The sequence below is a fragment of the Nycticebus coucang genome, chromosome 2 (assembly GCF_027406575.1).
Source record: "Nycticebus coucang isolate mNycCou1 chromosome 2, mNycCou1.pri, whole genome shotgun sequence".
NCBI lineage: Eukaryota > Metazoa > Chordata > Mammalia > Primates > Lorisidae > Nycticebus > Nycticebus coucang.
The window spans coordinates 170,735,916-170,762,732 of record NC_069781.1 but is presented as its reverse complement, the minus strand read 5'-3'; the positions used below and the strand labels follow the sequence as shown (position 1 = coordinate 170,762,732).

The 26,817-nt window shown below is 42.2% G+C and overlaps 1 long non-coding RNA gene and 1 pseudogene across 1 annotated transcript; both read left to right on the top strand.

Moving 5' to 3' along the window:
- The first annotated feature begins 7,180 nt into the window (after positions 1–7,180).
- LOC128596805 (uncharacterized) lies at positions 7,181–9,523 on the top strand. The gene is made up of 3 exons (XR_008383144.1): positions 7,181–7,290; positions 8,979–9,133; positions 9,341–9,523. It is a non-coding gene; the product is annotated as an uncharacterized LOC128596805 (long non-coding RNA).
- A 3,976-nt stretch (positions 9,524–13,499) lies between these two features.
- Positions 13,500–13,941, top strand: LOC128560772 (endothelial differentiation-related factor 1-like; annotated as a pseudogene).
- Positions 13,942–26,817: the final 12,876 nt, after the last annotated feature.

Sequence of the window (26,817 nt, the reverse complement as noted above, 5' to 3'; positions counted from 1 at the left end):
TCCTTGAGCCATAGGCACCTCCTGAAAAACCACTTCTACTCACTTCTTGTGCACTTTCCAAATGCTAAGTTCATACAATACTCATGTAGCTGATTTGGGGAGGATGTTCAAAAAAAAAAAAACAAACACTGTCCATTTGTTCTACAGCTATTCTGTCTAATAAAGTAGCTACTAGTCATCAATAGCTATTGAGTACTTGACAGTGGCCAAGTCTGAATTGAGATATGTTGTAAAATGCACCTCAAATACATCTTTTTCAAAGTCTTAATACATAAAAAATATATATATAAAATACCTGATAATAACTTTATATGATTACATGTTTAAAGACTATTTTGGATACATTCAGTCAAAATACATTATGAAAGTAACTTCATCTAGTTCTTTTTATGTTTTAAAGTATTTCTACTAGGAAATTTGAAACGACGATGTAGTTTGCATTCCGTTTCTATTGGACAGGGCTGTTCTATAGCTTGTTTTCTAAAAATCACGATAATGTGTGAACTTTTTTCTATTTTCATACATAGAGATAAACTTTATTCTTTTTAATGGCTACGTTGTGTTTATTCTACTCTCACTGGGCATGGGGCAGCTTCCAGCTGTTTTTCTATTACACATAAAGAATATTGAATGTCCTCGTCCATTTATGATTGATTAGGAACTTTTATAAGTACTCTGTTATTTGTGGGATAGTTTTCCAGAAGTGGAATCATATTTCGAGTACTGATAGACCCACCAAATTGATTAATGACAGACTATAGAAAGAAGAGACAATACAAAGACGTCTTACGGCCTCTTAAGAGTTCAGACTACTTGTCGGGACAAGATATCTCACTTGACACTGGGAACCAACTGAGGGTCACTGTAGGGATTCTCTAGCTGGACAGAGACTCAGAGGTGGTGAAGAAAAAGTATTCACTGATAAAACTTGTTAGATCAGGATAAGGCAGACTTTACTTAAGGACTTTTACAATGGGGTTTTGCAGTGATTAGCCTCAACTCCGAATACAGCCTGGGATTTATAGGCAAGGAGCAGGGTTGGGAGTGAGTGGTAAGAAACAGCCAGAGTAAGGAGAACTCTGCTGATCCGACCTGACCTGAAGACCTGGCCGAGGAAGTTCAGAATGATCAGACATCATTTAGGGAGTGGTGGAGGGTGAGGAACCCAATCATATATCAAGACTGGAAGGTTCTTGTTAAAATGACTTAGCAGGATTCTTACCTAAAACCAAATTTTATTTTTTAAATAAATAATATTTTTTTAAAAATCTGGATTGTATAAGGAAGTGCACAGATGAGCTCAAAGGAAGGACCAGGAACCAACTAAAAGAGAATCTCGAGCAGAGGTTAAGACGGTTCTTGATATTGACCTTTAGATGAGTTACATCAAGCAAGGATGGGACTGTCTCAGAGTTAGAAGGCTATTGTGATGATTGCTGTCACTCAAGGTCTAGATTTTCAGGGGTCCCAGCCATCCATGACACTCAGGTCCAACTCCCACATACACAGCCGGTAAGAGCGGTTTCATGTGTCCACTGGACATCAAAGTAAGACCCTTAGATTATCCAGTTGCTAATCCCTCCTAAGGCAGAGCAGCGTCAGCCCATCTACATCCCTGGTTTTTAGTCCTTTCTCATTGTTTGGCCCCTGGGGTGTTTCCTTTTTACCTTTGAAGCCCTGGCGTTTTGTTCTATCTTATCCAATATTTCTGGAGATTTTTGTTAACTGAATATTTTCCAGGTTATCCTGTCCTCAATATTGGAAGTTCCTTTTCTTATTAATTTGAAATGTTACTTTCACCTTGCACTCAATTCTTGTAACTCCCTGAATTTATGGCATACTCTGTTCTAGAATGTTCTTGAGTATTCTATTCCTGAATGAACATTTTTATAGTTCTTTATCCACACTGCCAGGTTGCTTTAAGAAAGGCCAGTTGCAGGTGGCACCTGGAGCTGAAAGGAGTAGGGCGCCAGCCCCATATACCAGAGGTGGTGGGTTCAAACCCAGCCCCAGCCAAAAAAAAAAAGGCCAGTTGCCTTCTATCAGGAATTGTTTGCAAACCCTGGGAATTATTTTCTAAAAAAATCTTTGCCAAATTGATTGATAGGGAAGAAATGGTATCAAAGGAGTACTGTTATTTCTGTCCCTTCTATGTTAGGGAGGGTGGTTGTTTTTCATGTTTATTAGCTCACTGTATTTTGTGAATTGTCTCTCTTACCTGTCTCTCTTACAGGGGGATTCCTCTCTTTCTAGCTGAGACTTCAGCCGAGGAAGCAATTGTGAGTCAACAGAACAGCCGCTGTGGTATCACTGGCATGGTCTCTGTCTCAACCTGACTGGCTGGGACTCAGGTTTACAGATCAAAGAACAACAATCAGCACAGGGTTTTGGCAGGTGGTCCTGCAAATAGTGCCACTGACGCAGAATCTGTGGGGCCGAGAGGGTGTGCGAAGGAGACAAGGGCTGCAGTGTCAGAAGGTCATCCCCACGGACACACCCTCATCGCTGCTTCAGCAGCCAACGCTGAACCTAAGTCAGAAGGAAAAACAGACAAAGCAAACAAGATTTGATAATGCCCCTCTTCTGTAGCTAATGTTTCCCTCCAGAGAAACCGGAGGAAAAACAAGAGGACCCAACTCGACTTAGGAAGTGTTATTCACACCAGGTGAATCCCATGAGGGCGTCAGGGCCCAGGAAACTGTAGAAACACTCACAGAAGCCTACACCAACCAGCCACAGTGAAGACTTCATTAAAAATCAAACAAGTCTCATTAACTTTTTTCTTTAGTATTGAACTATTTTTGCCATTTTGAGAAGTATTTTTAATGTTTTTTAGAATTGTCAAAAACCCGTAACATTACATTTCTCATCTTATTCTTTCTTTCTCTCTGTCCCTCCCTCCCTCCTTTCCTTCCTTCCTTTCTTCGTTCCTTCCTTCCTTCCAACAGCATCCCACACTGTTGGCCAGGCTAGAGTACAGTGGCATGATAATAGGTCACTGCAACGGGTGGTGCCTGTGGCTCAAAGAGTAGGATGCCGGCCCCATATACCAGAGATGGTCAGTTCAAACCCAGTCCCAGCCAAAAAAAAAAAAATAGCTTACTGCAACCTCAAACTCCTGGGCTCCTAAGTAACCAAGACTACAGATCATCATCATCATCAATACTGGCCAATTTTTTCAAATTTTTTGTAGCAATGAGGTCTTACTATTGCCCAGGCTGGGCTCAAACTTCTGGCCTCAAGAAATCCTCCCGCTTGGGCCTCCCAAAATGCTAGGATTACAGGTATGAGCCATTGTACCCAAGCCCATCTTAATCATTTTTAAAGGTACAGTTCAGTTGTGTTAAGTATATTCACAATGATATATATATAACAGATATCCAGAAATTTTTCATCTTGCAAAGCTAAAACTAACACTACCTCCTAGTCTTTGGCTTTCTATGTTCTGATAAAAAAAAGTATCTTGGAAATCATTCTACCACCCAGGAGATAACTGCTCACTGTTAACCACTCTACCAACAATCAACATTTTGAAATTTATACATTTTTCTAAAGATACATTCATATGCTTTATGTATCAGAGTTTTATATTCTATGGGCCTTATTTTACAATATTTTGTGAACATTTTCCTAAGACTTTAAAAGTTTTTGTAAACTTGCTTTTCAATAGTCACCTAAAACCCGGGGGCCCTCATTTTTATAAAGCTGCTTTTCCCATACCCTTTCTTTTTCTACCCATGCAGATTGAGCATCTATCCCATACCAAGTACACTTGGACACCCTGTACCTGAATCAAGTCCTATAATCTTCACATCAGTCCTAGAAGCAGAGCCTGTTCATCCCCACTTCACGGATGAACACTGGTCACGCAGGTAGTCAGCAGTGAGCTGGCGTTCAAGCATCACAGTCTGACTCTGGATCTCACCAAACAAGGCTAACTCTCTTTAGAGGACAAAGCAAGTAGAAAGAACTGTCCTTTCTTCCCTAAGGAATATAAAAAAGAAAGGATGGGCCTGGCGCAGTGGCTCACACCTGTAACCCTAGCACTGTGGGAGGCCAAGGAGATTGAGACCAGCCCAAGCAAAAGCAAGACCCCAACTTTTCTAAAAACAGAAAAAAAAAATTAGCCAGGTGACGGGGATGTCTCCTTTTAGTCCCAGCTACTCGGGAGGCTGAGGCAGAAGGATCTCTTGATCCCAGGAGTTTGAGGTTGTTGTGAGCTAGGCTGACATCATGGCAGGCTAGCCTGGGCAACAGAGTGAGATGTTGTCTCAAAAAAAAAAAAGCTCTAACCAGCTCTGCTAAGGTGTTAAAAAAAAAAAAAAAAAAAAAAACAAGCATAAAGAGAGAGCCAGCTACAGAAAACCATAAGAAAATCATGACATAATGAATTAACCATGTGGATTAAGCATGGACCATTCACTGGCCTCATTTCCTTATTAGTTTTTTTGTATCTTTCCATCCTGAATCATAATAAATTATTACTCATCTATTGGAGACAGAGAAATGGACATTTTCTACTTCCCTAGTGCTCTGTAAGCTCCTTCAAAAAGTGCACAATAGGAAAAATTCCGTGTACTCTCAACATCCTCCTTCACGGCACTTTATACAAGCCGTGTGCAATAGTCCGTGGCCAGTTGGCAGTGAATGATACATAATCCAGAGGGGAAAGAATGGTCATTAAAGGGAAAACCATTAAAGGGAATGGCCATTAAAGGGAAAAAAAAGTCCTTCCATATTTATAGTATCTATAGATGATGGGGGGAGGAATTTTAGAAGGATTAGGAAATTCAGTATGACTTGGATAAATAAAGCCTTACACTTATAGACAGCTTTGAGTTTTGATCCCACATTCATTCAATTATCTCATGATAATTTTCTTTCTCTCTCTCTCTCTCTCTCTCTCTTTCTCTCTCTCACACACACACACAGAGTGAGCTAGAAGACTATCAGACCAGAGAAGCAAGCCTGGTTAAGCTTTCTTTTTTAATTAAACTTTTTTGTTTAAAATATTTTTCAATTTAAAGATAGTACAGAGCTCCCAAATATACCTCACCCAATTTCTTCCTTTTTTAATGTATCCTATTACCATGGCACATTCTTAGTTGCGACTAAGAAACAAACATTGACCTGTTAATACTAATCAACCCCACACTTTATTCTGATTTCACTAGTTTTCCCACTACCATCCTTTTCCTGTTCCAGGATGCTATCGAGGGTGTCACATTATATTCAGTGGTCCTGGCCCCTTCGTCTCCTCCAGTCTGTTACACTTTCTTAGACTTTCCTTGTTTTCTGTGACCTTGGGGTAGAATGTTCCTGATATGTTTCTCACAGTCAGATGCGATCATCAGAGCTCTCTAAAAGGTTAAAAAGGAAATAGTATCTCAATCTATTTGCTGATGGAGATACCCGCTGGTCACCTCTCTTGAAGAGCTTAGCAAATAGCACCACCCTGTTTGTTTTGTACTTTGCATAACCATTTAAACCATGCTCATTAACTCAGCCATTTTTACTGAGTTGGAACTTGGGGCTCCTCCTTTGTGAATGGCTAGAACTTCTGTTCTTACCATTCAACAAGAAAGTGCCATTTATGCTCACAGAGGGAGCCACCAAACAAATTACGCCTTCAGTGCTTCTGCCTTCTTGCCATTCTGACAGGATAATCTAGATTTCAAACCTTGCAGCAATCTACCATCCTGCCCCTTGACCACAATTCCCTGCTACATCATATTTGTAGTAATATGTTAGTTGCGGTTTTTTTAATTGAGGTATAATTCACAGATACTATAAAAGTCGTCCTTATCAAGCGTACAATCCACTGGTGTTTAGGACACTCAAGGTGGTCAACCACCACCACTACCTGATTTCAGAACATTGTTATCACCCCAAAAAGAAACCCTATACCCCGTACCTATTAGGAGCTACTCCCATCCCCCCACCCTGGCAACCACTAATCTACTCGTCATCTCTATGGATTTGTCTATTCTGGACATTTCTTAAAAAATGGAATCATGGCCGGGCATGGTGGCTCATAATTAGTGCCTGTAATCCTAGCACTCTTGGAAGCCCAGGTGCGTGGATCGTTGAACTCAGGGTTCTAGGTGAGATCCTGTCTCTACTAAAAATAGAAAAACTAGCCAGGTGGTGTGAGGGTGCCTGTAGCCCCAGCTACTCGGGAGGATGGCTTGAGCCCAGAAGTTTGCTGTGAGCTATGATGCCATGGCACCTCTACCCAGGGCAACAGAGTGAGACTCTGTCTCCAAAAAAAAAAAAAAATGGAATCATACAATATATGGTCTTTTGTGTCTTTCTTTCACTTAGCACGATGTCCTCAAGGTTCACCCATGTTGTGGCATGTGTCAGTACTTCGTCCCTTTTTATGACTGAAGAGTTTGGTTTATCCATTCACCAAGGCACGGACACTTGGTTTATTTCCTAGTTGATCGTGTTTTGAAAGCTGCTCAATGTTTGTTACTGACTCAGTTCTTGGTGCCACAGCTTGTCTTCCTAATTAAAATAGAACCAAACAGTGGCTCTCACTGAGAACAAACACAGAAGAACACCAAAGACCTCTATAGAAACAGCTGCTGATGCTTCCATCACACACAGGCAGTAATCGACTCATGTGTGTGCCGAGTACTACTGTGAGTTAAGTTCTGTGTGTGTCCTACAGATACAGGCGTGAAGGGGACAGATGCAGACTCTGCTGTCACGGAACTTAGAGCTTACTGGCAGAGATAGATATTCTATTATACGAATAGATAGAATTTGCTGTTAGAATAAGCACCCTGAGAGAGAAGAGTCTGGGTGAGGATCGGGGTTAGGAGAGCCTTCATTAAGGAAGTGGCATTCATTTGAGTTGGGAAGATGAGGATTTGTCCAAAAGAGAAGAGGGAGAGAGATTGGGAAAATAGCGATGGGTGAGGGGCTTGAGAGAGAGTCAGCATGTGCTATGAGCCCGGCTTCTGTGCTGCAGAGAGTTCTGAGTAGATGTCATGGTCTGCAGCTCCAAAGAATTCTGTTAGCTGAGAAGCACAGAGGGCTCCAGAGGTTAAAGGGCTCACGACTGCCATCCCCCAAAGAGGCCTAAAGGCCTAAAGGTCAGCCCTTCCCTACTCTGCCTGGAAACAGGCACCAGAGGTGATGCAACTCAGCAAACTTCATCCAGAATTCACTGCTGGGATCTGTGGTCAGATGGGAGAGGACCGTCGGTGGGGGCCAAATCTCAGAGAATTACCCAAGTCTGAGAACATTGAGTTCCCTCGAGACCATGGACAAAACAAAGAGGTGCTGTCATGGGGTCTCTGGGCTTGAGAGGAGGCACGTACTTGTGGGGACAGAATGAGCAAGAGCAAGACGGGGCTAGAAGATTCAGGTTTCAAGACAGCCAAACCTGGAGAGGGACATTATGTCTACTTGTCCCTTAAAGGTCTTCCACAGCAAGAGTTCTGCAGCCACGTTTCATTAATTTACTCAGTCAATAAGTACTCGGGAGCCAGGTTGTCTTGCAAGCGCTGGAGTGATGGCAGTGAAGGAAGTAAACAAAACCCTGCTTTCATGGAGCTGATGCTCCTGCGGGGGAGAGAAGGGACAAATCAAGAAACAGATGTTAGGAGGCATCAATGCTATAAAGAAAGAGAAAGCGAGATGTGAGATTAGAATGGGTGGGTAACACTGTGTTTGGTCATTAGAATGGCTTCCCGAAGGTAGTGATGATTTAAGGGAGATGGGGATGGAGGACAAAATTGAGTCCTGTGGGTGGCTGCAGGAACAGCGTTCCAAGCAGAAGGAACAGCAGGGGCAAACGTGCTGAGGTGGGACTGCAGTTGGTGTTCAAGGGCACGGCCAGGCAAGAGGGCTGGAGTGAATGAAGCAGAGTGAGGTAGGGCTGAAGCAGAAATTCTTGCTAACAAGAGGATGAATGGGGGCTATCGGTTTAACACAGGAAAATTTGTTTCAGGGCCCAGACTGGGCCTCTAATGCTAACTCTCCATCTGTGAAGGCCTTTGGAGAAGAAGTGATGGGAGAGTGTGTCTGCTTTAGTACCCAATCCCACTCAGAACCTAAAATAAAGCCCATGAAAGGTTCGTGCAGCTATCAGGGGGAGGGTCACCCTAGTCTGTGGCAGTTGGGCTCAGAGCAGTGGGACCAAACAGCAATGCCGATAGGAATTAGAGGGCTATCCGCCTGCTTGAGTCTGTACAGAACTGGGGCTCTGTCCCCCCTCACACACACACAGGGATTCCATACCACCCTGCTCCCTCTCACTTACGGGCCTTCAAATCTAGCCATCCCCTCGGCCCTTGTCCGAGAGTCCTGCAGAGAGGTGGTCTTGGGGAGCAATGATTTCACCATAAGGCTATTGGGAGGACCCTGACAGGCTTTGTAAGATGACTTTGAAAGCTATGACTTTATTAATTTATTTTTTAACATCCCACTCTTGTTCTAGGAATTATGTCTAGACTAGTTGACAGCTGGCTTATAGGACTGCTCTCCTAACAAGTACAGCAAGAGCAACCTGGGCACCACCACTGGGGCGGTGGGAGGAGCCATCTTGGGCACCTTGCTCCATCCGGGCTTCTCCTGTCCAAGCTGAGGCAGCCTCTTCTCCACCTTTGGTGCTGGCTCACATGTGGATCCTGGGCTTAGTGAGCATCACCGGCTGGTGAACAGCTGGTCGTTCACTTGGGGCAGTTTAATGAGCATCCCAGTGTCTCTCAGGTGGGAATTTGTCCTGTCCTGGGATTGGGGAAGGCTGGGAGAGCAGCAGGTGCCCAGTCCTCATCCCCTCCCGACCTCCCCACCTCAGCCCCTCCTTAGGCTGGGGTGCTTGTCTGTCTTTTCAATCCATTTCATATACACTATGTCCTTTCCTCCGCTGATTTGCCAAAAGCCTTCCTTTCTTCTCCTAAAGCGAAGAGAATCAAAAGCTCTGACTCTCACAACTATTATCTCTAATAATATCTCTCTAACAGACTTGGAAAATCCTCTTTGGAGGCAAATGCTGAGCAGAGATTCCTCCTCCGCTGTGACATCCTCAACTTCCTGTGAAGTGAGAACCTCCCAGGGTCCTCTGGCAGAGCAAGGTCCTTGTTGAAGGAAAAATAAAAGCATTTTAATGTCCCTTCAGGTAATATTTAATGATCTGCTACAACCAAATTTGTTCATGATTGTGATGCTGGTGGCTTTCTTGAGCTTAAAAGATGATAGCTTTCCAGGCTAGGTATGGTGGCTCACACCTGTCATCCTAGCACTCTGGGAGGCTGAGGTGGGTGGATTGCTTGAGCTCAGGAGTTCGAGACCAGCCTGACCAACAGCAAGACCCCTTCTCTACTAGAACAGAAAAACTATCTGGGCATCATGGCAGGCATCTGTAGTCCCAGGCACACAGGAGGCTGAGGCAAGAGGATCACTTGAGCCCAAGAGTTTGAGGTTGCTGTGAGCTGTGATGCCATGAATTCTACCCAGGGCAACAGAGTGAGACTTTGTCTCAGAAAAATAAATAAATAAATAAATAAATAACAGCTTTCTCTGCTGTTCCCGTCTAAGGTATGTTCTCTGGATTAGAAAACAATTTGGAAGTTTCTTATAAGGTTACCCACACAATAACCATACAACCCACTCCTAAGAAAATAATCTCACTTCTAGGAAAAGAGATAAAAACCCATTCACACAAAAACCTGTATGTGCATGTTTATAGTGCCTTTATTCTAAATTTTGAAAAACTGAGAACAGCCTAGATGTATTTCAACTGGTGAACAAATAAATTCTGGTACATCCATAAAATGGGATACTACTCAGCAATACAAGGGGGTGAACTACCAATACACACATCAACATGAGCCCATCTCAAATGCATTAGCCTAAGTGAAAGAAGCCAGACTGAATTTTTTCAGACAGTATTTTTTGTTTACCGGATTTTCCAGAGAAAGTAAAATTAGTGTGCTAGAAAAGAGATCAGTGGTTTCTCAGTGGCTGGGGTGTGGATGGCTCCAAAGACACATGGGGAAATTTGGGAGGATGAAAGAAGTGTAGTATATCTGGATTGTGGCGCTGCTTATATGACTACATACTCTATACACAGTACACTGTCTGACAATTAAGTTCATGAACTCATCCTAAGAAAAGTGCTACATACCTCATTGCTGTTGTCACTATGATCACCTTTGAAATACCCCCTTGGGAAGCTACGCACTCTTTTTCCAGAATGGCCATCAGAGCAGTCATCATATTATCCTTGATGTCCTGATTGTCATCAAAGTGTCTTCCTTTTAATATTGCCTTTACCTTTAGATAAAGAAAAAAATCACTGGGGGCCAGACAAGGTGCATAGGGAGGGTGTTTCAATACAGTTACAGTGATACCTTGGAACCCAAACTTAATCTGTTCCAGAACCCCGTTCGAGTTCCAAATCATTAGAGTTCTAAGACAATTTTTCCCCTTTAAAATAACAGAAACTTCATTAATCTGTTCTTGGGTCCCACAAATTCAAATTTTTAAAATGATTTTAATATTAAATACTCTGGATTTTAAGGTAAATTATTAACAATAATACTTGAATTAAAATGTAAATTATTAAAATTAAAAATATAAAAACCTAAAAATATAAAGGCCTGTGTTTATTATTACAATTGAATGTTTGAAAAATCCCCCTCACTGTTCACAAACTCCTTAAACTCCTTTACAAACTTTTCTGCTGCTTCTGAATTAGAACTGGCAGCCTCTCCATGCATAGCAACACTGTGGGTCCCAGTCCTTTTCTTAAAGTTCTCCAATCACCCCCTACTGGCTTTAAACTCTTCCTTTTGAGCACTAGTATAAGGCATGCCTTTCACTCATCATGGAGGACCTTGGCTTTCTCACAAGTTACCATCTCGGAAATCACATCACTAGACCAGGCACAGTGGCTCACACCTATAATCCTAGTACTTTGGGAGGCTAAGGCGGGTGAATCACTTGAGCTCAGGAGTTCGAGACCAGCCTGAACAAGAGTGAGACCCCCATCTCTATAAAAATGAAGAACTGAGGCAAGAGGATCACTTGAGCCTAATTTTGAGGTTGCTGTGAGCTATAAGGCACTCATAGCTCTTCCACAGCACTCTACTAAGGGCAACAAAGTGAAACTCTGTCTAAAAAGAAAAAGGAAATCACATCACCAGCTAGCTGTTTTCATTAATCCAAACTAAGAGTTTTTCCATCTCTTCCATACTTTTCAGTCTCCTAGAGGTCAGCACTGTAACCCCTTTGCTACATCAGCTACTTTGATAACTTCTTTATTTTTCAAAATTATATAGTCGATTGAGACATCCTGAATGTAGTAGTGACATCAGCCACACGTGTGCTGCTTTTATGCTTAGCGAGAAGATCTTTTTTAACTCCAACTGTAGCTCTAATAGCTTTCCTCTTAGTCTTATTTTCCTCACTGCATTTTTTAGCACCCATGGCAAATACATTTAGTTGTTATTATTAAAAAAAAAAAAAAAAAAAAAAACAGGCTCGGCACCTGTGACTCAAGTGGCTAAGGTACCAGCCACATACACCTGAGCTGGCGGGTTCGAATCCAGCCTGGGCCCGCCAAACAACAATGACAGCTGCAACCAAAAAATAGCCAGGCGTTGTGGCGGGCACCTGTAGTCCCTGCTACTTGGGAGGCAGACACAGGAGACTCGCTTGAGCCCAGGAATTGGAGGTTGCTGTGAGCTGTGATGCCACAGCACTCTATCCAGGGGGACAGCTTGAGGCTCTGTCTCAAAAGAAGCACACACACACACACACATACACACACAAACCAGGCATAAAAGTAGCAGGGAAAATCACATAAGATGCTTTCACTACAGCTTCCGACAATGAAGTGAATGACAGAGGTTTAATATACGCTGACTTTTCAAGGAATGTATCTTACTTGAAAGGAAGATGAATTTGTTCTGTTTAGACTCCTACCTTATTAGAAAATACCAAATTAAAGACAGCATAGGTGAAAAAAGAAAAAAACAGCAGTCACTGCTAAATTTGCTTGAATTTTTCCTTTGGATTCCAAGTTGTTTGAGTTCTGGGGCGCCCAGAGTCTGAGGGTGATACTGTTCACTGGCTAAAAACTCTATCATAGACAGTGCCGTGTAAGCTCCTTCAGGACCATTTTCCACACACAACTTTCTCATGCCAAGATTTTCAGTTAAAATTTTCCCATTTCTCTATCAAGGTTTACTTGGTCTTCTGCGCTTCTCATAGTCAACTGGCAATTGTAACACACAATTTGATGATTTGCAATGTTTTTGTCACTTCTGCTAGTTACTGGCAACTCTGTCCTCCCCGCATGAGTGAGTCTTTCCCTCCCCTCAGAAAAATGATTAATCCATTTGCACACTGCCATTTTCTTCATGGCATTATCCTCATAAACTTGGACTAGCACATCCCTGATTTCACTTCCATTCTTGCCAAGATTAAATGTTTATTCATTGCTCTAATTCGCGTTCTGACATTGTCTTAACGGCACACAATAACACACGACAATAACGAATGCCACTCAGCAAGACACTGCCACATGTCAACACAGACACTGCTGTGAGACACTGATGCGCCAAGGTCATGAAACCTTACTGAGCTGTTCGTACCGTGCTGCCCATGTAAATGCACAGTGGCGAATTCGTGAACTTGTCAGACCTCATACACACTTGACAAAAACTGCAGAACCATACACAAAAATAATGAATTTTACTATTTGCAGATTATACTCTAATTAAAAAAAAAAAAGAGCACCTCAAAACAAAACACCTGTGCTAAGCAAAGTGCCACTGAATCTCCGTCCCATATCTGATCCTTCAAAGTATTTGTACAGAAACAGGGGAATGACTTCGCTTGGAGAGTGGCACATTGCTCGTTTTAGGTGACTGCCCTTCATGAACAAAACCCATTCAAGATCAGGAAGACACCAGTGTGGTGTGGTTTTGCCATTAAGAGTCTACTGATTGGGGAATATCAGCAAGCAGGATAGAACAGAACCAAGTTAAGGAACAAAAAAATCCCTGTCCTCATCGCCATTGCAGTGTAATTCAGGTGAATTGCTAGTCCCTGGAGCCCATTCTCTATGTTTTGTAACCAGAAAGATCTCACACGTCACACTCCTCCTTCAAACCTTTAGATGCCTTCCCCTTGTGTTTGGAATAAAATCCAAGATTTCCATAAGGCTCTGCATGATCTGGCCCCCAGCAACTGCTTGCACATCATGTCCCATCATTCCCCCAACTCTCCATACTCAACCACACCAGGCTTTGGGGTCCTTGAGCAGGTCAAGTTCATCTCCCCTTGAAGGCCATTGCTCCGGCTAATTATGGATCATGATTCCATTATTTTCTAACTGTGTAAATTGGGTAAATTAATCTCTCTGTGCCTCAGTTTCCTTGCTGGTAAAAATAAAGATAACAATAGCATTGACTTGGCATCCCTGTGCCAGTTCTTGAGCAGCTGCTAGACAGATCACCACCCCGGCCCACCACGCCATGGCCCAGAGGGACTGGGACACCATGACGATGCCGTGCAAGGAAGGCCCCACAGCCATCCAGGCCAAGTCCAAGCAGGCCATCTTAGCAGTTCAGAGACAGGAGAAGATCCAAAGACTTCTAAGAAGTGGGTTTCTGGCCAGAACAAACAGCCAAGCTGGACCAGGAGACAGGAGCTACACCATGACCCTGGAAGTGGGCACGTGATCCAGCAGGGCCAGCAGAGCAAGAGGCTCCCACAGAAGGACCTGGCCATGAAAATCAATGACAAGCTCCAAGTGATCACAGACTATGAGAGTGGACAGGCCATTCCTAATAACCGGTTTCTGGGCAAAATGGAGAGAGCCATTGGCTCAAGCTCGGGAAAGATATTGGAAAGCCTATGGAGAAGGGGCCCAGGCAAAATGGACACGAAGCCTCAAAATCAGTGCGTTCCAGCTGATCAGTGTATTCCAGCGGATCTTGTCTGGCTGGCTCCCCTTGACCACTAGTATCTACGTGGGCCTCCTCAGATGGCTGAATGGAACACCAGGTTCCCTTGCCGAACCCCTCCCCAACCCACACCTGCTGTCAAACAACTAAAACCAAACCTTGTAAAAAAAAAAAAAAAAATAGCATTGACTTGATAGAGTTACTGCGAGACTTGGTTAATTAACACACATAAACCATTTTAAACAATGTGAGGCATGTTGTAAGTGTTCAATAAATGTTAGCTGCTGTTACTTCTTGCTCAGGAAACTCTTATTTTTTCAGCTCTTTCACCCTGTGGTCCAGAACTATTTGCATGTTTCAGTGTACCTACTGAGCAAAATATCTTACAAAGAAAGTATAACCAAACAGGTTCATTATTTCTTGGTTAACAGAGTAGCTTAAAGTATTCTAATGGCATATTTTTCATAAAATTTTTATTTGGGGAGAACCTTAGATACACAGAAAAGTTGTAAAGATAATTCATTTTCTGTAATACCCTTCACTCATCTCCCACTAACATTAATGTCTTCCATAACCATGGTATGATTGTCAAAATTAAGGAATTGACATCGGCACAACACTTTTTTTTTTTTCTTTTGAGATAGAGTCTTACTCTGTCATCCTGGGGATGAGTGCTGTGGTGTCATAGCTCACAGCAACCACAAATTCTTGGGCCCAAGCGATCCTCGTACCTCAGCTTCCTGAGTAGCTGGGACTATACGTGCCCACCACAGTGCCCAGCTAGGTTTTTTTTATTATTATTTTTAGTATAGACATGGTCTCATTCTTCCCAGGCATCTCAAACTCCTAAGCTCAGGCAACCCACCTGCCTCAGCCTCCCAGAGTACTGGGATTACAGGCCTGAGCCACCACCCCCAGCCAGCATAGCACTATTAATTAAACCACAGACTTCATTCAGATTTTACCAGTTTTTCCAGTAATGCCCTTTCTCTGAGCCAGGATACCACATTGTACTTAACACTAATAATGTTTTTAAATTATGATTTTCTAACTTTAGCTCTTGATTTCTAAAATGTATAACATAAAAGGATTCAGGGTTATATCATATTTAAGTTGCAAACCTCCTCTAGTCCCCTACCTTCTTCCCTGCCTTTTCTCCTCCATGTCACTGTTTATGTTTTAATAGGCTGTCATAGTACATCAAATCTAAGCTGTCATGGATGGACACATGTGTTAGCATTTTCTGTACCAAAGGAAAAATACCAGCAATTGTAACTGTAAAGTTCCACCAGTTATAAGATACATCTCAACTTATGCAATAATAATGTGACAATGAGTGTCTTAAAATCAGCAAAATATGGTACGCATTTTACACACTCAACTGATTATCTATTTGCCCCCATTAGACTGTTGATTTCATGAGGGAAGGATTTTTGTCTTTGTTCCCTGATGTATCCTTGGTGCCTAGCATATAATAGATGCTGTAGATGCTCAAAAAATATTTGTTGCATAAACAAATGAATAATAATACTAGCTAATGTTTATGAGCACTTGTTCAAAGTTCTTTACTTGTATTAACTCTTCAAATTCTGTTTACTGTTCTATCAGAATGAGAATTTATTATAAACTAACGCTAACCCAGAAAGTGAAACCTTTCAATACCTAGCCTAACCAGAACATAAAAATAGGCAACTGAAAGACATAAAAAGATAGAAAGTGTTTTTTCAAGATAATTTTATGTAAAAGAAAAAAAAAACAGAAAAAAAAGAAGAAAAAAGAAGAGTAGTTAAATATCATCTTTAATAATTAACTGAGAATGTTAAAATGATACTTGTATTCATCAACAAAGATTGATTGAGCGCCAATCTATTCTTGGCAATTTCCCAAGTTCTCAACACTTTATATATAATTCATGTAATTCTGAAATCCTGGGAGGTAGGTAAGCCTGTTTTGCAAATGAGAAAACTGAGACATAGAAAGGTGAAGGAACTTGTTCAAGGTCACACAGCTACTAAATGGCAGAGTCAAAACTCGGGCCAACGTGGCCTACTCTAGCATCCTCATTCTTAACCAGTGGGTTGCACTGCCTTGTAGCCACTAAAATATCCTCTCGTGTGTTGATGGTAGTTAACTGGTATTTCAGAAATTAATAAAGCAACAAACCTTTTGTGACCAATGTGACCCTTCTTCAGCCCCAGTAAATTAAGCTATTCCATTTTCTGACTGATGACTATCAAGAGACGAAAGGCAGAGCCAGACCGCTCTGGTTTTATTAACATTTGATGTAACAAGCATGGTGTGAGGTGCTGGGGAGGGCTAGAGAAGACACAGGTGCTCCCGATGCAGAGGTGAGAGGCTGGTAAACCAATGATTGCTCCTCACCATGGAGGTCCATAGGAGGTTCAGGATAAGCCTGAGGGAAGAAAGGGGACTTTGTTTATCTTTGAGGTTTGAGGGGAGCTTTTTGGTCTTTTGTTGTTTGTTTGTTGCAAGTATATTGCTGCACTGGTAGATTGGTCATATATGAACGTTCTTGAGAAAACACTGACATGTTTGTGTATGTACATATATTCATTTATATATATTTTTTGAAGAAATATAGACAAGAGACTTGGGAGACCCCAGAACATCAGGCATTCACATTCTTCATACTTATTATTGTTCTGACATCAGCATATTCTATTATCATTTCTGCAAACCCTGTGGGCTTATGTATGGGACGGTTTGCAAGATCAAACTCTGGTCACTCCTTTTTGGTTCTTTCTTCACTCTCCACATCCCTGGGTGGCCTGTAGTCCCTGCCTATCTCATTTACAAGGATTTAGCCTTGCCTTGGCCACCTGATTCTCATTGGTGGGGAGCAGGAGGGAGATGTGGGTAGGATGGGGAGAATAGATCTATCCCTGTGGCACACGCAATAAGGTGCAACACTAAAGTCATCAAGCCCAACGTTTCTCAATATTTGTTCTGGCAGAGATAGGGCAGCAGAGCTGATTTCATGTTCCAGGGAACTGAAAACCATGATGTCCAGAGAGGGAAATGAAAATGACTGCGTCCAGCTTTGGGTCTAGAGGGCAGGAGGTTTGCAGGGCAATAAGTTCAGCTTGCCTTTGCTCATCCACTTGGCAATGCAACTCCTTCAAGTTTCAACTAAAAAGTTGGGCCAGGTGGACATAGTGGCTCACGCCAGTAATCCTAGCACTCTGGGAGGCCAAGGTGGAAGGATCCCTTGAGCTCAGGAGTTCAAGAACAGCCTAAGCAAGAGTGAGACCCCTTCTTTACTAAAAATAGAAAAATTAGTTGGGTTTTCTAGTAGGAGCCTGTAGTCCCTCCTACTTGGGAGGCTGAGGGCAGGAAGATTACTGGAATCCAGGATTTTGAGGTTGCTGTGAGCTAGGCTAACACCCCAGCATTCTAGCCTGGGCAACAGAGATTCTGTCTCCAAAAAATAAAAAACATCTTATTGTTGTTTTTGATACTTGAAAAGTCATTTTTCCCCAGCTGCTTTCTAGATTTTCTCACTCTCTTTGGCTTTTAACAGCTCGACCATGATACCTCTAGGTGTTTATCTTAAAGTTTAGCTTCTTGACTGTATAAATTTTTTTATCAAATTTAAGATGACTTGGGGCATTATTTCTTCATAATTTTTCTACCCCTTTCTCTCCTAAGACTGCCATTGTATGTATGATGATATGCTTAATGATGTCTCGAATGTCTCTGAGACTCTCTTAATGTTTCTCCATTCTTTTTTTTTCTTTCTTTTCTTTAGATTCAAATATCTGATGATGTATCTTGAAGATTATTGATTCTTTTACCACCTCACATCTACTATTAAGCCCCTCTAGTGAATTTTTCAATTCATTTTTTGTACCTGAATTTACCATCTGGTTATTTGTCAAAGTCATTTTCATATCTTTATTGATTTTCTCTGTTTGATAAATCATTGTATTAGTCTGGGTTTTCCAGAAAAAACAATGAGAGAGAGAGGGACAGAGAGACACACTGGTGTCCAAGCTCAAAGCAGTCAGGCAAGAGGAATTTCTTCTTACTTAAGGGTGGGTCAGCCTTAGTGAGGCATTCAACTGATTGGATGAGGCTCACACATATTGTGGAGGGCATTCTACTAGGTCTATAAATTCAATTATTAATTTCATTCAGAGATACCCTCACAGAAACACCCAGAATAATATTTGATCACATGCATCCTGTGATCCAGTCAAATTGACATATAAAACTAGTCATGACGATCATTGTCATCATATTTTCCTTTAGTTCTTTAAGCATAGCTTCCTTGGTTTTTTGAGCATACATTTAACAGCTGGTTTGAATTTTTTCTGCTAAATCCAACATTGATTACCCATAGAGATTATTTCTATTAGCTGTGTTTCTGTTTATGGTTGTGTTTTCCTTTGTATGTTTTGTAATTTCTTGTTGAAAACTGGACATTTTAGAAAATATATCCTAGCAACTCGGCATTCTGATTTTTCTCCCCAAGGTGTTTTTGTTGCTGGTGGTCGTTTTTTGTTCATTTAGTACCTTTTGTAAAGTCTTTCTAACCACAGAGTACAGCCACTGATATCTCTGCCCAATATTTTTTAAGTTGGCCTTCCTTAGATCAAGATAGCTTCATGCCCAGCTAATGACTGGTCATTCAAACACCATGCCAGTGAGGCTTCCATTCTTTGGCAGTGAAAGTGTATGTGATTTGAGGAACACATTCAAAGTTCGTGCAGTTTACAAATCTGACCCGGCTTTTACTTTGTTTCAGAACTTCGCATATCTCTTTTGTATGTGTACCTCACATTCAGCTGGGAACATATAGATAGCTGCTCATGTACACAGACTTCCACAACCACCAGTGATATATGAGATCTCCTCCAGGCCCACTATGGCTGTCTTATGTCCTCATCTTGCTGTCAAATTTCTGGATAATCTGCTGGTCTGTTGCTTGCCCCAACCCTCAGAATAGCCATGAGAAATAGCCTTCCTCATTTTCTTACCATTAAGATAACTACTATTTTTTACCATACCCATGGGCATGGGGAAATCTGCTCTCAATCACAACAGGCCCCACTCCTCCAGCAGAGTAGCTGCTGTTTTTAAAGCTTGGCCCACTCCAGTAGAATTACCAGTCAAGAGAACTGAGTAAAGGCTTGAAACCAGCCTCAGTAAGGATGCCACAAACTCCCACTGCCCCTATCTGAGGTTCAAGAATTTTTCTGGAATAAACACTTCTCAATTTGTTGTATGGCTTTGGTCAATTTCCAGTATCCTTTAAATAGTTATTGTAATCATTTTGTTTAGTTTTATCATTGTCTTTTGGGAAGGTTATTTGCCAACCTCTTCACTCTGCCATTCCAAAAGTCCCCCTCGCCCATCCCCATAGCTAATCCATCACTCAGTTCTATCAAATTTACTTCCTAAATATCTCTAGAATCCATTCCCTTCTCTTTGCCTCCATCATCTCTTCTTAGCCCTAACTACCATCACCGCCTGGCAGAACTATTTGTAATTGCCTCCTTGGTAATCTTCCCTCATCCTAATCTGTCCTCCACATTGCAGCTAGAGTAATCTCATCCCAAAGTATTTTTTAAATTTTATTATTTTATTATTATTAAATCATAGTTTTGTGGGGTTTTTTGAGACAGAGTCTCACTATGTCACCCTAGGTAGAGTGCTGTGATTCACAGCTCACAGCAACCTCAAACTCTTGGGCTTAAGTGATTCTCTTGGCTCAGCCTCCCAAGTAGCTGGGACTACAGGAACCTGCCACAATGCCCAGCTATTTTTTTGTTGCAGTTGTTTAGTTGGCCCAGGCCAGGTTCGAACCCACCACCCCTAGTGTATGTGGCTGGAGCCGTAACCACTATGTTACTGGCACTGAGCCCCAGAGTATTTCTAATCACATCATATATCTCTTTCTCACCTTTGCTTAAAGCTTTTCAATGGCTTCCCATTGCTCTTAAGATAAAAATTTTTACACTAAAATGCCCAAAGATGTACTTTGGGAAGCTCCTAGGACAACACTTTTTGTACAAAGGACCCCCACCTCAGTCCCTTAAGGCCAGAGTACATCTTCTGAAAATTGCAGTCACAGCCTTCAGCTGGAAAATGTCTCAAAGCACAAAAGCCAACCAGCACCCAAGGGCCAACCAGGGCACTGGCCGGACCACTGCGGGGTGGAGGCCAGGAGAGCCCTGCTGTGGCTCTGGAGCCCAGGAGTCTTGCTGTTAATATCTGTCCAGTCACTAGATGATTCTGAATCTAAATAAACCTCTTTTTATATGGAAAAAGATAAAGGTTTTTTAAAATCCCTAACCCTTTCTATGAGGGCCTAAGTTGTCCCTCTGCCCACCCGTACAGCTTTTTTTCTAGACTCTCTAGTTTTCCATCTGTCCCAGAATTGTCCTGTGCCCCTTCTTGCCTTATAACTTTGCACTTGCCTTTCCTTCTGCCTTGAGCTTCTCAGCCCTTCTCATCTGGTTATCTAACTCACTCTTACCCCACAAATCTCAGTGCAAACATCACTTCCTTGGGGAAACTTCCCCTGAGATCCCCTGAATGTGTCAAGCACCCCTATAGTTTACTTCTTGGCACTACCTGAAATTTCCCATTTATGTTGTGATAATTTCTTTATTGTCAATTGTCCCTGTCAGTGAATTACAAGCTTCATAAGGGTAGGAGCCAGATTTCACCTCTGCTCCTCAACATGTAGGCCATAGGATGTGCTCAAAATTGAAGTAATGAATAAATGATGAATGCATCCATGCATTACCCAAAATAGAGCACTTCATGATAATTCATTATTAATATCAAAATGGCATAAAGGCAACATTTTAAGCCTTTTGATATTGAGAAAATCAAATTAAAACATATATTATAAAGATAACTTATAGAAAGAAAGGATCTGGTGACTATGAATGCCAACTATTATCACATAAAATAAATTAAAAAAAACATTTCCAATCATTTTCTTTGTGCATACACATAGATACAATCTGTGTATGTGTGTGTGTATGTATATATATATGCATAGGTGTAACTTGCATAAGATCCTTTGAATATATGGATATAATTTGCCTACATAAAATGTGAGGGATGCTCCACATAGCAAGTTTTCCTAATCACACGTTTTCATAGTTCCCCTTACTCTGAATAACCATCACTTTATTAATGCCACACTATTGACACATTCTTGGAAAACTTAAGTTCTGCCCAAGTATTACCACTTTCTAAAGTGGGTAGGGAGGAGCTGGAATGACCAAAGAGACTCCAAACACCAAGATCATTCATTTCCCCCATGATTCTATAACTTCCCAAGTTCATATAAGGGGGCATATATTAGTTTCCCAGAGCTACCATTTTAAGAAAGTAGCAAAAACTAGGTGGTTTAAATGCCAGAAGTATGTTATCTCACAGATCTGGAGGCTAGAAATCCAAGGTCAAAGTATCAGCAGGAATGGCTGCTGCTGAGGAGCTCTGCTGCATACCTGCCCCTGGTTCCAGTGGTTTGTGGCCATCTCTGATGCTCCCATCTTCACTTCTGCCTTTCGCTTAATGCAGAGTTTCTGCATGTGCATGTCTGTGCCAAAATTTTCCCTTTTTGTAGTCCTACTGGAGTGGGGCCCCCTCTATTTCAGTATAACCCCATCTTAACTAATTATATCTACCAGGACCCTATTTCCAAACAAGGTCACATTCTGAGGTCCTGAGCATTACGATTTCAATGTATGAATTTTGAGGAGATACAAGTCAACCTGTAACAGGAAGCAAACACCAGTGTTGGTGTGATGAATAGAAAGATGTAACAGAATCCGAGTTTCAGACCCAGTCTGTCCACAGTGCACTGCTGCTATGAGCAAACTGGGCCCATTTCTATTTCCTGCAACTGATACAAAAGCATCTCTAGGGCCAAGCGAGATGGCTCACACCTGTAATCCTAGCCCTCTGGGAGGTCGAGGTGGGTGGATTGCCTGAGCTCAGGAGTTCAAGACCAGCCTGAGCAAGAGCAAGAGTCTGTCTCTAAAGAAAAAAACACAGCCGGGCATTGTGGCAGGCGCCTGTAGTCCCAGCTACTTTGGAGGCTGAGGCAGGAGGATCACTTGAGCCCAACAGTTTGAGGTTGCACTGAGCTATGAGGCCACGACACTCTATCAAGGGCAAGAAGGTAAGACTCTGTCTCAAAAAAACAAAAACAAAAACAAAACAAAAGTGTCTCTCCTAATGCTGTTTTTAAAATAGTACTGCTGTGAAAAGATTCAAAACATAAAGTTTTAAATTATATTCTTGGTTCTAGAAAGCCATCAACTCAAAAGAGAGGCCTTTTTTTTATTGTTTGGGATTCATTGAAGGTGCAAAGAATTAGGTTACACTGATTGTATTTGTTAGGTAAAGTCCCTCTTATAATTGTGTCCTGTCCCCAAGAGGTGTGTCATACACTGTGACCCCTCCATCCCCCTCCCTCCTCCTCCCTGCTCACTCCCTCCTTCCCCTACCCCACACCTTGAATTAAATCATCTACTTCCTTCATATCAGAATTGACTACACTGGATTCTTGCTTCTCCATTCTTGTGATGCTTTACTAAGAAGAATGTGTTCCACCTCAATCTAGGTTAATACGAAAGATGTAAAGTCTCCATCTCTTTTAATGGCTGAATAGTATTCCATGGTGTACATATACTCCAGCTTATTAATCCATTCCTAGGTTGGTGGCATTTAGGTTGTTTCCACATTTTGGTGATTATAAATTGAGCTGCAATAAACAGTCTAGTACAAATGTCCTTATGATAAAATGACTTTTTTTTCTGGGTAGATGCCTACAAATGGGATTGCAGGATCAAATGGGAGGTCTAATTTGAGTTCAAAAGAGAGGTCTTTTCAGAGTATTGTAACATGAAGGGGCTCAGCATAGAAGGAACAGGGTCCCTGGGCCTGGTATTCTGGAAGTGCCACAAGGCTGGGATCATCCTCAGCCTTTTTGGAGTTGCAACACCCATCACATTTTGGTTGTTTATTTGATGTTGTGAAACTGCTATTGCCACCTCCCTTGTTTCTCCCTGCTCCCCCATCCTCAACTCAGGGGAACTGCCAAACACAGACTCACTTTTAAAGATTAATTAAATTTTGCAAATTTCATCATCCCCTCAGATAATGCTGCCCTCTCTGGCAAGGATGTGAGCAAGAGCAGATGGCCACAAGACACTGGAGTGGCTGGAGGGGAGAACGTCTGGGGGCCACCCGAAGGACCCTTTTTAGGAAATCATAAGTTACTCTTCTTCTTGCCAGTTTACAGTATTTTAAGAAAGTACTTTTGCAGCTGCAAGTACACATATATAGAACTGGATATCAAAGTTACCAGAAAAAAATAAAACACCAACATTATTTGCAATAATAGATTTATGCATGATTTTTTATGGATGATTTTAATTTCTTTTTTTTTTTTTTTTTTTGTAGAGACAGAGTCTCACTTTATGGCCCTCGGTAGAGTGCCGTGGCATCACACAGCTCACAGCAACCTCCAACTCCTGGGCTTAAGCGATTCTCTTGCCTCAGCCTCCTGAGTAGCTGGGACTACAGGCACCTGCCACAACGCCCAGCTACTTTTTGGTTGCAGTTCAGCCGGGGCCGGGTTTGAACCTGCCACCCTCGGTATATGGGGCCGGTGCCTTACCAACTGAGCCACAGGCGCCACCTGGATGATTTTAATTTCTTCTCTATATTTCTTCATCTATTTTCAAAATGTTCTACTATAAATAAATTGCTAATAATTCAAATAATATTGGCTTTAAAAGATGAATTTTTTTTTTTGAGACAGAGTCTCACTTTGTTACCCTGGGTAGAGTGCCGTGGCATCATAGCTCACAGCAACCTCAAACTCTGATCCCCTTGCTTCAGCCTCCCAAGTAGCTGGGCCTACAGGTGCCTGCCACAGTCCTTGGCTAGTTTTTCTATTTTTAGTAGAGACAGGGTCTTATTCTTGCTCAGGCTAGTCTCTTAACTCCTCAGCTCAAGCAACCTGCCTGCTTCCCAGAGTGCTACAATTACAGGAGCTGAGCCACCACAGTCAGCCTTTCCATTTATTTTTTATTATATACATATATGTATAATTGAGCACTTACCAAATGCTAGGCCCTACTGTAAAAGTGACAATGGACAACCCCCCGTCCTGTATAACTTCTGTGTTGGGGGCTGGAAGGCATGTTATTTTTATAGAAAAAGATTATTTGCCCCTGGGTGTAAACGTTTACTTGGAGCAAAGTTTGGGAGGTTGGGGACATGGAGGTAAGGATTACAGCCTGCTGAGGGTGACATGTGTCCCTAAAGAAGGAAACAATACTGAGTGAGGAGGTTTGAAAGTTGTGAGCCACATATTTTGTCTGTGTCTAGATTTTCCTAGAACCTGGCTCTTGGAGTCAGAGTTCCACCCTCCTTGGTCCAAGCCTACCTCGTGCATTCAACTACTTTCCCTGAGACATTGTGAAACCCAAGCTGGGAAACACCCACACCAGCTACTACTGGTCACCATGGGGCTGAAAACAGGCTGGGACATCCAGCTGACGTCAGTGAACAGAGAGCCACACTGGCCCAACAGATCGCTTGATCCAGGCACCATTCCCTGGCAGGGCAGTGGATTTGTTCTGAGTCACTTTTACTGAGATGAAAAGGCTGGAAGAACCTGTTTGGGGTTATGGTACACGTGCCATTACTGATGTCTTAAAGTCTAGACAACAGCTTGTTTTCTCCCTCCTGGACTTCATTGCCAGGAGCTATGATGGAAAATGAAATGATGCACAGTGCCCAGAACCCTGGAGAGGCCACAGACAGTCAAATAAGTACACAGGACTTTGATTCCTCATGGTCATGTTTCAACGCAGGCCACCAGCATTCCCTTCATTTGGAAAAACAAAGTGGCCAAACCCATTGAGACACAAAAAGATTTGCAGGTCTAGGAATCCCCAGTCCTGACAATTTATCCTAAAGAAATAATTCAGTAAGGGAGAGAAACAGTCCTTGGCCTATCACGGTTAAAATCATGAACTTCAGCCTCAAAGACATTATTTTCAATCCAGTATCTGCCACTTAAGCCACTCTGACCTCAGACAAGTTCTTTAACTTTCATTTCTTCACCAGCGAAATGAAGGTAATAATTTCCCTACTTCACAGAGTTTTGTGAGCTAAAGCAAAAAAAAAGCAGAGCACAGAGCCAGGCGTACAGCAATCCGTCAGTATGTAGCACATACTGGCTGCTGTCAGTGGTGGGCTGATGCACGCTCAACAGCTAGCTCTCCCAGGGACAATCCCTGATTTGTAGTGTTTGCAATTTCCTTGGTATAAATACTCCCACCGTAGCTGATTTGAAGCTGCCCATGTGAGGTCATTGAATACAGAATTGGGAAGAGATACAAGCAGTTCCATCTCCAGCACACCGACTGCAGTCGTTCTTGCTAATATATTTATTTCTGCCTGAGCTCTAATAGTGAGACAAAAAAACATGCTAAATGCCCACACTTGGGGAATAGCTAAGGAAATTATGACATTGATTCAAAGGTGTAAATACCCATTATAATCACAATTACAAAAGCTATTTACCACCATAAGAAAATGTCTATATTAGTTTGCTAGTGCTGTTGTAACAAAGTCCCATAAACCAGGTGGATTCAACAACAGAAATTTATCTTCTCACATTTTTGGAAGATAGAAATTAAGGTGTTGGAAGGTTTCTTTCCTTCTCTCTTTTCTTTCTTTTATTCCTTTCCTTCCTTTTTGTTTCTTTCTTTTTTTTTTTTTTTTTGTAGAGACAGAGTCTCACTTTGTTGCCCTCAGTAGAGTGCTGTGGAGTCACATAGCTCATAGCAACCTCCAACTCCTGGGCCTAGGTGATCCTCTTGCCTCAGCCTCCCAAGTAGCTTGGGACTATAGGCATCTGCCACAATGCCTGGCTATTTTTTTGTTACAATTTGGCCGGGGCCGGATTTGAACCTTCCACCCTTGGTATATGGGGCTGGCGCCCAACTCACTGAGCCACAGGTGCTGCCCTTTTTTTTTTAATTGACACAGAGTTTTACTTTGTCACCCTTGGTAGAGTGCCGTGGTGTCATAACTCACAGCAACCTCAAACTCTTGGGCTCAAGCGATTCTCTTGCCTCAGCATCCTGAGTAGCTGGGAGTACAGGTGCCTGCCACAACACACATCTATTTTTAGAGACCAGGTCTCACTCTAGCTCAGGCTTCCTTCCTTTTCTTTCCCTCCCTCCTTCTTCCCTCCCATCCTTCTTTCTTTCCCCTCTTCCTTCCTTTCTTCCTTTCCTCTCCTTCCTTCCTTTCATTTTTCTTTCTTTCTTTCATTTGACAGAGTCTCCCTCTGTTGCCCAGAGTAGAGTGCCCTGGCATTAGCCTAGCTCACTGCAACCTCAAACTCCTGGGTTCCAGTGATCCTCAGCCTCCTGAGGATCTGGGACTACAGGCACCTGCCACAACACTGAGCTAGTTTTAGTAGAGATGGGGTCTTGCTCTTGCTCAGGCTGGTCTCGACCTCCTGAGCTCAAGCAATCTACCCCCCTTGGCCTCTCAGAGTACTAGGATTACAGGCATGAGTCATAGTGCCTGGCCTGGGTTGGTTCCTTCTTAGGGCTATGAGGGAAGGATCTGATCAGGCTTCTCTCTTTGGCTTGTAAGTGGGTGTCATCTTCTTGTATCTCTTCTCATCATCCTCCCTCTATGAGTGACTTTCTCTCTGTGTCCAGTAGTACACCTATTGGATGTCCTATTGGATTATGGCCCACTCTGAAGACCTACTTTTAAATTGATTACCTAAAATAAGACCCCATCACCAGAATACTTTTAAACTGTTGTTGAGATTGCAAACTAATACAGCCTCTTTGGAAGG